The following is a 12,312-nucleotide window of genomic DNA, read 5'->3' as shown; positions in this document are numbered from 1 at the left end:
ATATTTTCTCAATACCTTTATTTTAGCTATGGTGGGCCCTAGTATGATATTTTTATGATTTTATTTTGGAGTAATGCTACATGCACAACATTTTCATAACAGGTCCTAGGTAGTAAATTGTTTCTGGTTTTAATTGGAAAAACCACTTTAAACTATGCACAAAAAATCAACAAAAGAAAATTTTTCATGAAACATTGAATTTTTGCTCACCAAATTTGTCTAAACCAAAATAGAAGTCTATGAACACAACAAATCATCATAATATTTTTACAATACCTTTATTTTCAACCGTTGTAAGTTTCAGTCTAATATATTATTATTTATTTTATAGAAATGTTATCTCTATAATATTTTCATAACAAATTCTAGTTGGCAAGTTGTTATTGATTTTAAAATAGACCCACGACTGATATCATTTTTTTATCCATCAATAGTAGTTTACCTATGATTTGTTGTAAAATTAATGTAAAAATGTTGTGGACTTAGTATTTTTTTTTATTTGATCTATAAGAAACTGAGATCTCAAAAATTGTAAAAATATTGTGATAACAACAAATATTACAACATTTTCACAAAACATTTATTTTTATTTGTGGTTGGTCATAGTCTCATATTTTATTATTTTATTTCAACCTATAAGAAATTGACACCTCAATCATTATTAAATTTGTTATGTCAGTATAACAATATATATGCAAGCTCATAAAAAAAAAATTTTAAAAAAAGAGCACAAATCGATGACTGGAAAAAAAAAATGAACAATACATATTGAACAAACCAAAAATACTGTAGTTTTTACACATTCACCCAACAAGTGTCACAACATTTTCACAAAACATTTATTTTTAGTTGTGGTTGGTCTCAATTTTATATTTTATTATTTTATTTCGACTTATAAGAAATTAACACCTCAATAATTATGAAAATATTATGAAATTTGTTGTGTCACTATAACAATATATATGCAGGTTCATATAAATATTTAAAAGAAAAAAAAAAGTGCAAACATAAGACTGAAAACAAAAGAAAAAACAAAACAAAACAAAAACAAAACCAAAAAAAAAAAAAAAAAACGTTGTAGCTACTGTAGCTACAATGCCACTTGAACAAGCCAAGGTGGCACTGTTTGTGAAAGAAAAGAAAAAAAAAAGTACAAACAGAAGACTGAAAAGAAAAAAAAAATGTTGTAGCTACAATGCCACTTAAACAAACCAAAGTGGCACTGTTTGCACATTGGCGCTTTTTATATATAGATATAGATATAGTAATTCAAGCACTGTACTGTCATCGCAATCCAAAATCCTCTTTACTTTGGAGAGTGTATTTGCTCCAACATACTCTCTAAACATTTTTTTTTTCCTTTCTAATGAACGGTCACTCTCTTAATTTGATCACTTATTGTTCATTAGTAAAAGAATTAACAGGAATAAAACACAACCTATTAAACACAACCTTCGAGATACTGATGGTAGCCATGGGGCTAAAATAAACAACTTGAGGAAGGATATAAACAACCTTCTTGATAGTGAGGAAATTTACTAGAGCCAAAGGTCAAGAGTCCAATGGCTGAAGGAAGGAGACCGCAACACAAAGTTCTTCCACTTTCAAGCTTCGGAAAGGAAAAGGAAAAACTCTATCTTGGGACTTCGGGATGACAATGGGAACTGGTTTGATACAGATGATACTATTGCTGAGGTCGCGGTCCAATATTTCAGGAACATCTATACATCGTCCCAACCATCTAGCTTTGAAGATGTTATTGCTGCATTACCTTCCCGAGTCACAGACGGAATGAATATGGAACTGATCAAGGAGTTCTCCAAGGATGAAGTTATCATTGTCATTAAGCAAATGCACCCAACTAAGGCTCCTGGTCCCGATGGTATGTCAGCAATTTTCTTTCAAAAGTATTGGGATATTGTTGGTAATAGTGTTGTTGTAAACATGGTGTTAAATGTGCTTAATGCTAATATGCCTATTGCTGAAATAAATAAAACTAACATTGCTCTTATTCCAAAGAAAAAATCTGTGACAAAAATGGCTAACTTTAGGCCAATTAGTCTAAGCAATGTGGTTTATAAAATCATTGCCAAAGTCCTCTCCAACAGGCTCAAGATGGTTCTTCCTCAAATTATTACTGAAAATCAAAGTGCATTTCTTACGAAGCGCCTCATTACGGACAATATATTGGTGGCTTTTGAAATTATGCATTATCTCAATAACAAGCGAGAGGGGAAGGAGAGTTTTATGGCTGTAAAATTAGATATGAGCAAAGCTTTTGACCGTGTTGAGCGGGGTTTCATTGAAGCGGTAATGGAAAAGCTTGGGTTTCATGAGCGGTGGATCAGCCTAATCATGCACTGTATTACCACGGTCTCGTACTCTGTTCTCATTAATGGCAAGGCTTATGGCTGCATCAACCCCACTAGAGGCCTAAGGCAGGGGGATCCTCTTTCCCCCTACCTGTTTATTCTCTGTGCTAAAGGCCTCTCCTCCCTCATTAATTGGGCTGTTCAAAATAGAGAGCTAAATGGCATTTCCATCAGCCGGGGGTGTCCTCAAGTGAGCCGGTTGTTTTTCGCCGATGATAGCCTGCTTTTTTGCTGTGCAACCAGCCAAGAATGCCACAAGCTCACTGAGATTCTTGCTCTTTACGAGGCTGTATCGGGCCAAAAAATTAACACGGACAAGTCTTCCGTGTTTTTCAGCCATAATGCAACCCAAGAAACTAAGGATGTAGCTTTTGACATTCTCGGCCCAATGCAAGATTCTAGGCACTCCAAGTACCTTGGTCTCCCATCCATCATTGGAAAGTCTAACAATGAGGTTTTTGCGGAAGTAAAGGAGAAAGTGGGCAGGAAATTATCCGGATGGAAGGAATCTATGCTTTCTATGGGTGGTAAACAAATTCTTATCAAAGCCATTGCACAAGCTGTGCCCACATACACAATGAGTTGTTTTCTCCTTCCAAAAGGGCTATGTGACGACCTTGAAAGCATGACGCGTAACTTCTAGTGGGGGCAGCGGCATCAAGAGAAAAAAATTGCGTGGGTTGCGTGGAAAAAAATGTGCAAGTCAAAAAGCCATAGGGATATGGGTTTCCGAAATCTCCATGCTTTCAACTTGGCCATGCTAGCTAAGCAAGCATGGAGACTTCTCACTAGGCCAGATTCTTTGATCTCAAGAATTTATAAGGCAAGATATTTTCCATCTTTTGGCGTTCTCAGTGCCAATTTGGGCTGCAATCCTTCGTATGCTTGGCAAAGTATCCATAGTAGCCTTGAAGTAATAAGGAAGGGCACAAGATGGCGAGTTGGAAATGGTAAAACTATCCACATTTGGGAGGACAAATGGTTACCGACACCCACTACTTTCAAGGCAATCAGCCCACCACGCTGCATTGATGATTTCCCCATGGTCTTCGCCCTTATTGATCATGATACAAAGCGTTGGAAAACAGGCCTGGTCAAGGACACCTTCCTCCCTTTTGAAGTTGACACTATTCTTAGCATTCCCCTTAGCTATTCTCTCCCGGATGACAAGCTTATTTGGTTGGGGAACAAGAGAGGTGAATTCACAGTTAGAAGTGCTTATTATGTAGCCCCCCCACTGGTTGAGACAAACAATGAAGGGGAATGTTCAGCTAGGGACCCTCGAACTCTACTATGGAAGAAGGTATGGCATCTCCATCTTCCTGAAAAAATCAGAATTTTTGCTTGGCGGGCTTGCTTGATTGCTCTTCCTACATTGCAGAACCTTAAGACTAGGGGGGTCAATACTGATGGTAGGTGTCCGTTATTCGGCCATTATTCTGAAAACATCATGCATGCCCTCTTTACTTGTGACATTCCTAAGCTGGTATGGAGCTTTTGGATTAGCAGACCTGCTATCTTGGATGGTCAAGCATGGGATATTATTGAGGTGGCCCTTGAAGTAATCAGAAATGGTTCTCAAAAAGACTTGGAATGGCTCTTTGTCACTGCTTGGTATATCTGGTATAATCGAAATCAGGTTGTGCATGAATCTTTTTCCCTTCCCCCTAGCCAGATATGGGACTCGACCATGAGGCTTGTTAAGGACTACAGGGGCGCTCTATCTCCTATTAGCATCCAGCCTGGCTGCCGAGCCTCCCATTGGTCCCCTCCCCCACCTAGATTCCACAAGGTTAATGTCGATGGTGCTACCAGTCCCGATGGTGCTAATTCATGTATTGGAGCAATTATCCGCGACTCAAGCGGACAGGTTACATCAGCAATAAGTAAACCTTTGCCTAGCCATTACTCCCCTGAAGCTGTTGAAGCTCTTGCCTTGGATGTGGTGTTCTATTGGCTCATGAGATGAACATTGCCCGAGCCATCTTTGAATTGGACTCTCTTACAACGGTGCAATCTGTGAATGCATCTGCCTCTAGCGATCCGATCGGCCATATCCTTTGCGGAATTCGTAGCTCCCTGCTCCTTTTTTGCACTTGGACACTCCAACACCTGAAACGGGAACACAACAGAGTAGCTCACGAGCTTGCCCAGCTAGCAAAATCAGTTGGCATTGCTCAAGTCTGGAAAGGAACTACTCCCCCATTGCCTCACTCTCTTCTCTTCCCAGACCCCCCTTAGTCTTTGTATCTATGAGCCTTGTTGCTCTTCTCTGTTGTTCTTCCTTTTCTGGTTATTGTCTAATGAAAGTTACTATCTCTTTTCAAAAAAAAAAAATATATATATATATATATATATTCAATTTTAACGCATCATTCACAATGGCTACAAACACAACAAAGGCCAAATCCTCTCTCTCTCTCTCTCTCTCTCTCAAAAATCTGTAAAGTCAAGAACAATCAAAGTACAAACTCAAAAACACAATCTTAAAACTAATCAAATCATAACAACAAAAGCAAAAAAAGAAAGAGAGAAGCCGATTTGACCCACAACTAGGCAGCGTTAGGAAGGAAGATAAGCAACGGTGGAGTGGAAGGCGCAGGTGGTTTGGCACTGTGAACGCCGATTCTCCACCAGCGTTCAACAGTGGAGCAATATCTCTCTTTGCCTCTTTGGCCTTTGCCGTTCTCTCTCTCTCTATCTGTTTGTCCTCTTTTTTTCTTTTTTTCTTTTTTGGATAAGATGAAGCATCTTGTATGTGGTCCAATTAAAAAGGGTTTAATTAGTGGTGTAGTTTTTGGGTTCAATTACCCGAGTGTTTTGGGTAAATGTTTTTTTTTAATAGGAATTGAAAACTGTTTTGGGTAAATGTTAGGTGTGGGTTTAATTTTTTTTTTTTTAAGTAATGGGTAATGATTATTTTGTTTAATAAGCCGAGTGTTTAGCCCTTTTGGATTTAATTGTTTGTTGTAATGGGTTTAATTTAATTTTTTTTTAAAGTAACGTGTAATGGTAAATTTTGTTGATAAATTAATGAATAAATTACCCAAAAAAAAGGGATAGGGAGATAATATTTAAATGGGATAGAGGGATATTAAAAACAGTACACATAGATAGTGTAGCCAAACGCACGCCAATTTTAAGAGAAGATATTTTGTGCATAAGGCATATTTAACACTCCTCTCATCTAGGGATGGGTCTCATGGTTATGGGATCTACTCCCTTGTGACAAGGACATTACATAAGCCAGATATATAAGTGGGTGGTAAATAGTTGATTGTGAGCGGTAAATAGTTAATTTTACATAGACTCATCACTGTTATTTTTCCACTGCTTACTATCAACCACTTCAACATATTGTGAAATTGGATATGTCCGAGTTAGTGATAGAATAGTGTTGAAGAGGACAAAGGATTTTATGGGGTGTTTTTTTGTATCTTGTAGGTGGAAGGGGTGTGGGGCAATGTGGACTACAGAGAGTGTGTGGAAAAAGATAAAAAGCAATTTCTTTTTTTTTTTTTTTGCAAATAATTTAATTTTTAATTTTTTTATAAGTGGGTGGTAAATAAGCTAGCTTTTAACTTTTGTCAACATAAAAGTTACCAATTTTTTTTTAAATAAATACTATGCATATAAGATACCAAAAATTGTTGAGTACCCAAGCGAACGATTAATCTTTATGACAAAACTAGTCGTTAACCCATGATGCACTGAACAAATTTTACATATTGAATTTTTGATAGCTAGAAATGACTTTTTATGACCAAGAGTCTTGTAATTTAACTAACACTTCTTAGTATTTTTAACAAAGACATTCAACGTTTAAATCACCACTCCCTCAATGTAATTATCCAATTAAGAATAAAATGACTATTTATAAATAAATAAAAAATAATAAACATAGGAAATGTTATGTTTCCGTTAGCAATCCCAATCAAAATTTCAAGAAAGATAATTTGGTAACAAAAAGATGAATTCTCATGATTGGCTGCTATTCAACTCCTCTTGCAACCAGATAAATGTGATTTGTGAACAAACCATATAAACAAGGACGGACTCAGAATTTCAAGCTAGAGGGGGCCGGAGTATACTCTAAATAGGTATCCATATAGTATTAATAAGTTATAGATACACAAAATCGTTGTTAATTAATACATCAAGATACAATCATCTACCAAAAACAAACAAACAAAAAAATTGTATTTTATTTTTAACAACTTACTACAATCTTACTAATTGCAAAAAAAAATTAGCTTTAACTTCACCAATAACACATGATTTTTTGGTTTTTTTGTGGTAAGTTAGTTTATTTTTCTAAAATACAATCACCATTGTGAATGTTTTTATTCTTTTTGTTAAATTTTTGAGTTGGATAATTGCTAGTTTAAGGGGCTTAAGGTTTTGAAATGGGCATTTACAAAACTGATATATATATATATATATATATATATATATATATATATAAAAGTAAAAAAAAAAATTATAGGAGGCGCTCGAGCCCCCACTTGGGTCCATCCCTACATGTAAACTTATAAAAGATGAATCATTTTTTTTTTTTTGAGATTTCAATATATAGCGTCTACTTCTGATGATAGCTCTTTATCATAAGATGAACTATCCTAAGTCTACATATGTTGGAAATAGTGACTTCTCAATTTAAATTGTGCATCTGTGTAAAGTTGTGTCTTGTGTGAAATAGAGTGTGCCTAACAAGTTTTGGCCTTTCTTTTTCTTTTTTCCTCTTTTTACTCATACTCGGCATACCAATAATAAACAAACATCAAAACTCGCCAATCATAAAACATAATTCATATCACCCACCACAAATTAATGATTCAATTTCAGTGCATTAAACTTTGTGATGTAATAGGTATAAGTTCGCCTAAACTAATCACAAGTAGGAATATTGATAACAAACATTGGTTGCATTTGGATATGACGTTGGTGGAGTAAACATAAACATGAAATTCAGTGCAATTGTTGGAGATATATTCTGAAAACTGTTCAAATTAATTAACAAAAATGTAAATCAAATACAATGATATCGGTGCTATGGAATAAGTATGTAGAGAATAGAAACTTATCAGTAGCCAAGGCACGGAACTAAATCCGCTGTTCTTAAGAAACGATTTTGCCCCCACTATTATGATATTTGGTGCAAATGGATTGGGTGGTCACTCTTAGGATACAATGGCTACTCTATTAGTATGCACTCACAAACAGAGCTTTGAATTCGTCACAAGATGCCTAATCGGAATTTTCCGCTCTGTTTGTTTCAGCATCAACATTTTCTAGAAAATGGTTCATTTTTCAAAGAGCATTTTCTAGAAAATTTTATCATCTTCCAATGTTTGGTAACGACCTTGAAAATAAGTTTGAGAATGTTTTCTGATGTTTGGTATACAAATTTTTATTTTTATTTTTTATATTTCTTGTGTAATTTAAAACATGCGTATTATGTAAACTAAATAATGTAATCAATATTAAAAAAAAAAAACAAAGAATTAATTTGGTTTTCATTCTAAAATTTTGATATTAGATACAATAAAAATTAGTTGTCAAATTTTCATGATCTCTACCACTCATTTTACTTATATATATGGACAGGAACGTCCACACACACACACATTTATATATATTAACCATTTGTCTATATACATAAAATTGACAAGAGAATACATCTTTAATAACTACAAAATAACAATAACTTTTCATTGTCTACTCTTTTTGCTAATACACTAATTGTCTACTATGGTCAACCAGAAATCTTTAATATTACTCAAAATTATGTATTTATATAATGTATCTATATAGTATATCATCACTACATAATATTTGCATAATGTATCTATCAACAAAAAAGATTATGCTATGTAAAAGTAATTTAGAGCCATATAGGCACTATGTTTAAAATTTTCGTCTTTTACTTCCTTCCTTCATTCTTTCTTCTTATTTATTTTTTATATATTTTTTTAGCACTTTTATGTGCAAAAAAAAACTTATACATGGAATCCATCAAACCAAAAGTTTCTTAGAGAAAAAAATAAAATCAAGTTTGAAATTCAAAGTAAAGAATTGAGATTTTGGTAGAGAGGAATGAATAATTACCGCTGCAAATATGTTCTCTTTTGCAAGTTAGTAGAGAGGAATGAAATAATTACTGAGCAATGAAGGAAAAAAAATCTACTCAAAGAACTGTGTTATAAAGGGGGAAGAAAAATATGGAGAGAAAGTGAGGGAGAGAGATCTATGGAAGAGGAGAGACCAGAGTGAGTGATAGTGAGGGTGTGAGGAAAGAAAAAAAAAAGAGAAAAGAGAAAGAGTGAGAGTGAGAGTGCGTACTATGAGATAGAGATTGTTTTCCAAAAAAAAATTTTGGAAAACAAGCTATAAAAAACAAGCCTTATTTTTATTAGGATTTTTCATTGACTAAAGATAGTTTTTCGTTGACTAATTTTTTTTTTGTGCTACCAAACATTGGAAAATGTGGAAAACTATCTTTACAGAAAGTTTTCCAACAAAACAAACAAAGCGTTCAAGTATTAGTGAGAGGGAAAGATATTAGATTTCGTTCTGTATTGATCTTTTTGGAACTAGTCTTATATAGAAGAGCTAACTTGCATATACTAAGAAATTACCCACATTCACGCAATTGGCTGGCTCCATTTGAATTTGCTCTGCATGGAAAAATCCCCAATTGCAGCCGTTAGTCTTATGAACGTTGAAAGTTGTGACCTTTTCCAAGAGTGAATAAGGAAATAAAAGAATGATAGGGTTTAGGAGATTCTCCCAACAAAAGAGGGATTTAAGGGATTTCATCCCTTTAATAATGTTGCTACCCAAATCACAGCTTTTAGGAAAGGAAAGAGATGATATTAGCGGATTTATTTATGCTCTCCACGTAGTAGCTAACTCAATAAGTCATGGGATTAGGCTTAATTCAAACACAAAGTGGGCTTCTAAAATAATGGGTTTAGAAAAGTTTTAAACATATCCAACAATTTTAGCCTGCATCATCTATTTATATCTTGAGAGAGCAATGACAGAGACAAAAAAGCCCACAACTTTTGCCACAACTTGCCACATGGCTGGTGGATGTATGTAACCAACATTTTACCTCTACTACTTGTTGAACAAAAGAGGACAACATGTGCTAAAGAAAGCAAAATTTATTTCACAATATTGACAAGTTAATAGTATACTTTTACAAAGATACAAGTCAATGTGAATCGTATCGTGAATTAATTTTTAATTTTTCCGTATCGTGTATCGTATCATATTGTGTATCGTAAGATACACAAACACTTAATAAAATTTATTAAAAAATTATAAATATACATATATAAAGGATATATTCATTATAAATTTTGAATATATTCAACTAATGACTAATTTATTTATCACTTATGTAATAATATTTAACAAGCTAACTAAAAAAATCAAACTAGCATGTGAACATAACATACACATTCAAATTACTTAAATTCAAAAGTGATAATATATTATGAATGACCGAAAAATAATAATTTATATTCATCAAATTGCCTAATCAACCCCATCTAAGTCAACGCAATCATCATGTTTATAATTTTGCAAATGTTTTTATTCATTAAAAAAAATTTCATCGTCATTCGTCATTAACATTTACTATCTTTTCTTGTTCTTTTTTTTTTTAATAATTTTTTTTGGCATTCTAGTTTCTTGGACTTATAACAATAACGATAAAAATAAAATAAATTTTAAAATATTAAAGTGAAAGGTAAGTGCGTACTGTGTAGTCCAATTGGAAGAAAGAGGGGAAAAAAACTTATGAATATGTTATTTTAGTAGTGCTAAATTAAGTAAACTAATAATTTTGTGTCAAAAACAAGTCTAATAACTTGTTAGATTCAAATGAAAGTACAAATTTTAACAAAATCTCATTTTAAAGTATTTATCTATGTATCGTACGATACATACAATTTTACGATACGATACAATTCATACAATACGCACACTGTATCGTACAATTCATGAGCACTTATGATACATCGATACATATCGTACAATACATATCGCGTATCGTACGATACTAATAACTATGCCTGCACAACCTCACTTGTAGACACCTACACACACTAGCTCTTGACTTTCTTTTCTTCACTTCATAGAAGTGGGAACCAAAGGTTCCTATTTATATAAGGGATTTACTAATGTGTGCCTTTAGAGCATACATTGACATTTTCGGAAATTTTTTATAGGAAATTGAAAAGGCTGACAAACTTTTTGTCAAATTTTTCAATTTCCCATAAAAACTTTATTAAAATGGATGGTTAATGTGTACTCTAAGGGCATGCATTAACTGGAATTGTGTGCCTTAAGGGCACACATTTATGCCAATGTTAGTGGTGGGCTTCTTGTGAATAGAAACTTGAAATGGGGTGAAAAGGGGTTCTTCTTTGCTCTGGCAAGTGATTGCCAACAATCTATTGACATGGCCGGATTTAACTAAGCAAAATTACTAAGTTGTCCTCAATTTTTTTTAATAAGACAAAAATGTTCTTTTTACAATTTTCCTTCATTTTCTATTTCATCTCCCTCCAATACTTACTTTGCCAATATTTACTTTTTCTTCTCCCTCACTTCACCAATATCATAGAAAATACTAAAAGAAGAGTGCAATGTTCAGGAAAAAGAAGAAGAAGAAGAAGAAGAAGAAAGAAATAAAGAAGAGTTCAATGAATGATCAAAGAATATCTACAAGGATATAGTGTTCAAGAAATTATAAATAAGATGCATATATTTATTTTGTTCTTAATTTATTTTTCAAATATATTGAAATATGATGTTAATATTTATTTATTATTTATTTATTATTTTTGTTAAATTATTGTAGAATTAATGGATGAGATTTTTATTGCAAGTGAGATTCATCAATTAGTTCTAATGAGTTGTTTTGACTTAAATGAATTACCTCAAGAAGGTATACTATTTTTTTTTTAATTTATAGTTTATATTTCATTTATAATTGAATCTGATGTTGATTTTTTTTATCCTTGTTACAACATAGAACAAATGAATGATATTGTAATTGCAAGTGAGATTTGTCAAATTGTTTCAAGGAATTGTGTTGACTTAAATGAACTTCCAAATGATGGAGAAAATATTGACACTTGTGGGGAGGAAATAGTGATTTGGAATGAATATCCAATAGAAGAAATAGGAGTTATTGAAGAAAATGAAGATACAAATTAAATAGAAAATGAGTTTGAACCTTTTGTTGATCAGTGTTTTCTTAGTGAAGAATAGGCTTTCATTTTCTATAAAAATTATGCAAATCAATATGGTTTTACAATTCGAAAAAGTTGTTTGTCATAAAAAATGGAAAAAATGTAAAACGTGATTTTTTTTTGTCGCCGAGAAGGTAGACAACAATTAAAAAGAGTGGATTCATATAAGGAGAAACGAAATAAAATATCTTCAAGATGTGAATACAAAACTCATCTAAGAATCACATTGTGAAAGTCATTTTGCATTTTTCCACGAGAATGACATGTCACTAAGTTTGTTATAGATCACAATCATGAATTGTTGTCACCTTCGTAAGTGAGATTTCTTTTGGCCAATTGAGTTATCACTAAAGAAGATAAAGATCACATTCTCTTATTGAAAAATGGTGGACTTTCAACTACGCAAATAATGCGTGTTATGGAGCTTGAGAAAAGTGTAAAGCATGGAGATCTTCCATTTTTTAAAAGAGATATCCATAACCTTTATGGGAAAATGAGAAGGATGCATGCAATGAATGATTCTATGGGTCTCTTACAGTTGTGCAAAGTTGCTAAGGAAAAGAATTCTAAGTTTTAATATGCATATACAACCGATGAAGAGAGTAGGTTGGAAGTTGGAACATATTTTTTGGTCGCCTACTCCTTTTTTTGATTGGTACCAAAAATATGGA

Source organism: Castanea sativa, chromosome 4, assembly GCF_040712315.1.
Source record: "Castanea sativa cultivar Marrone di Chiusa Pesio chromosome 4, ASM4071231v1".
In the NCBI taxonomy this organism is placed as follows: domain Eukaryota; kingdom Viridiplantae; phylum Streptophyta; class Magnoliopsida; order Fagales; family Fagaceae; genus Castanea; species Castanea sativa.
The sequence above is the reverse complement of the archived record's forward strand: the minus strand, read 5'-3'. Positions refer to the sequence as shown.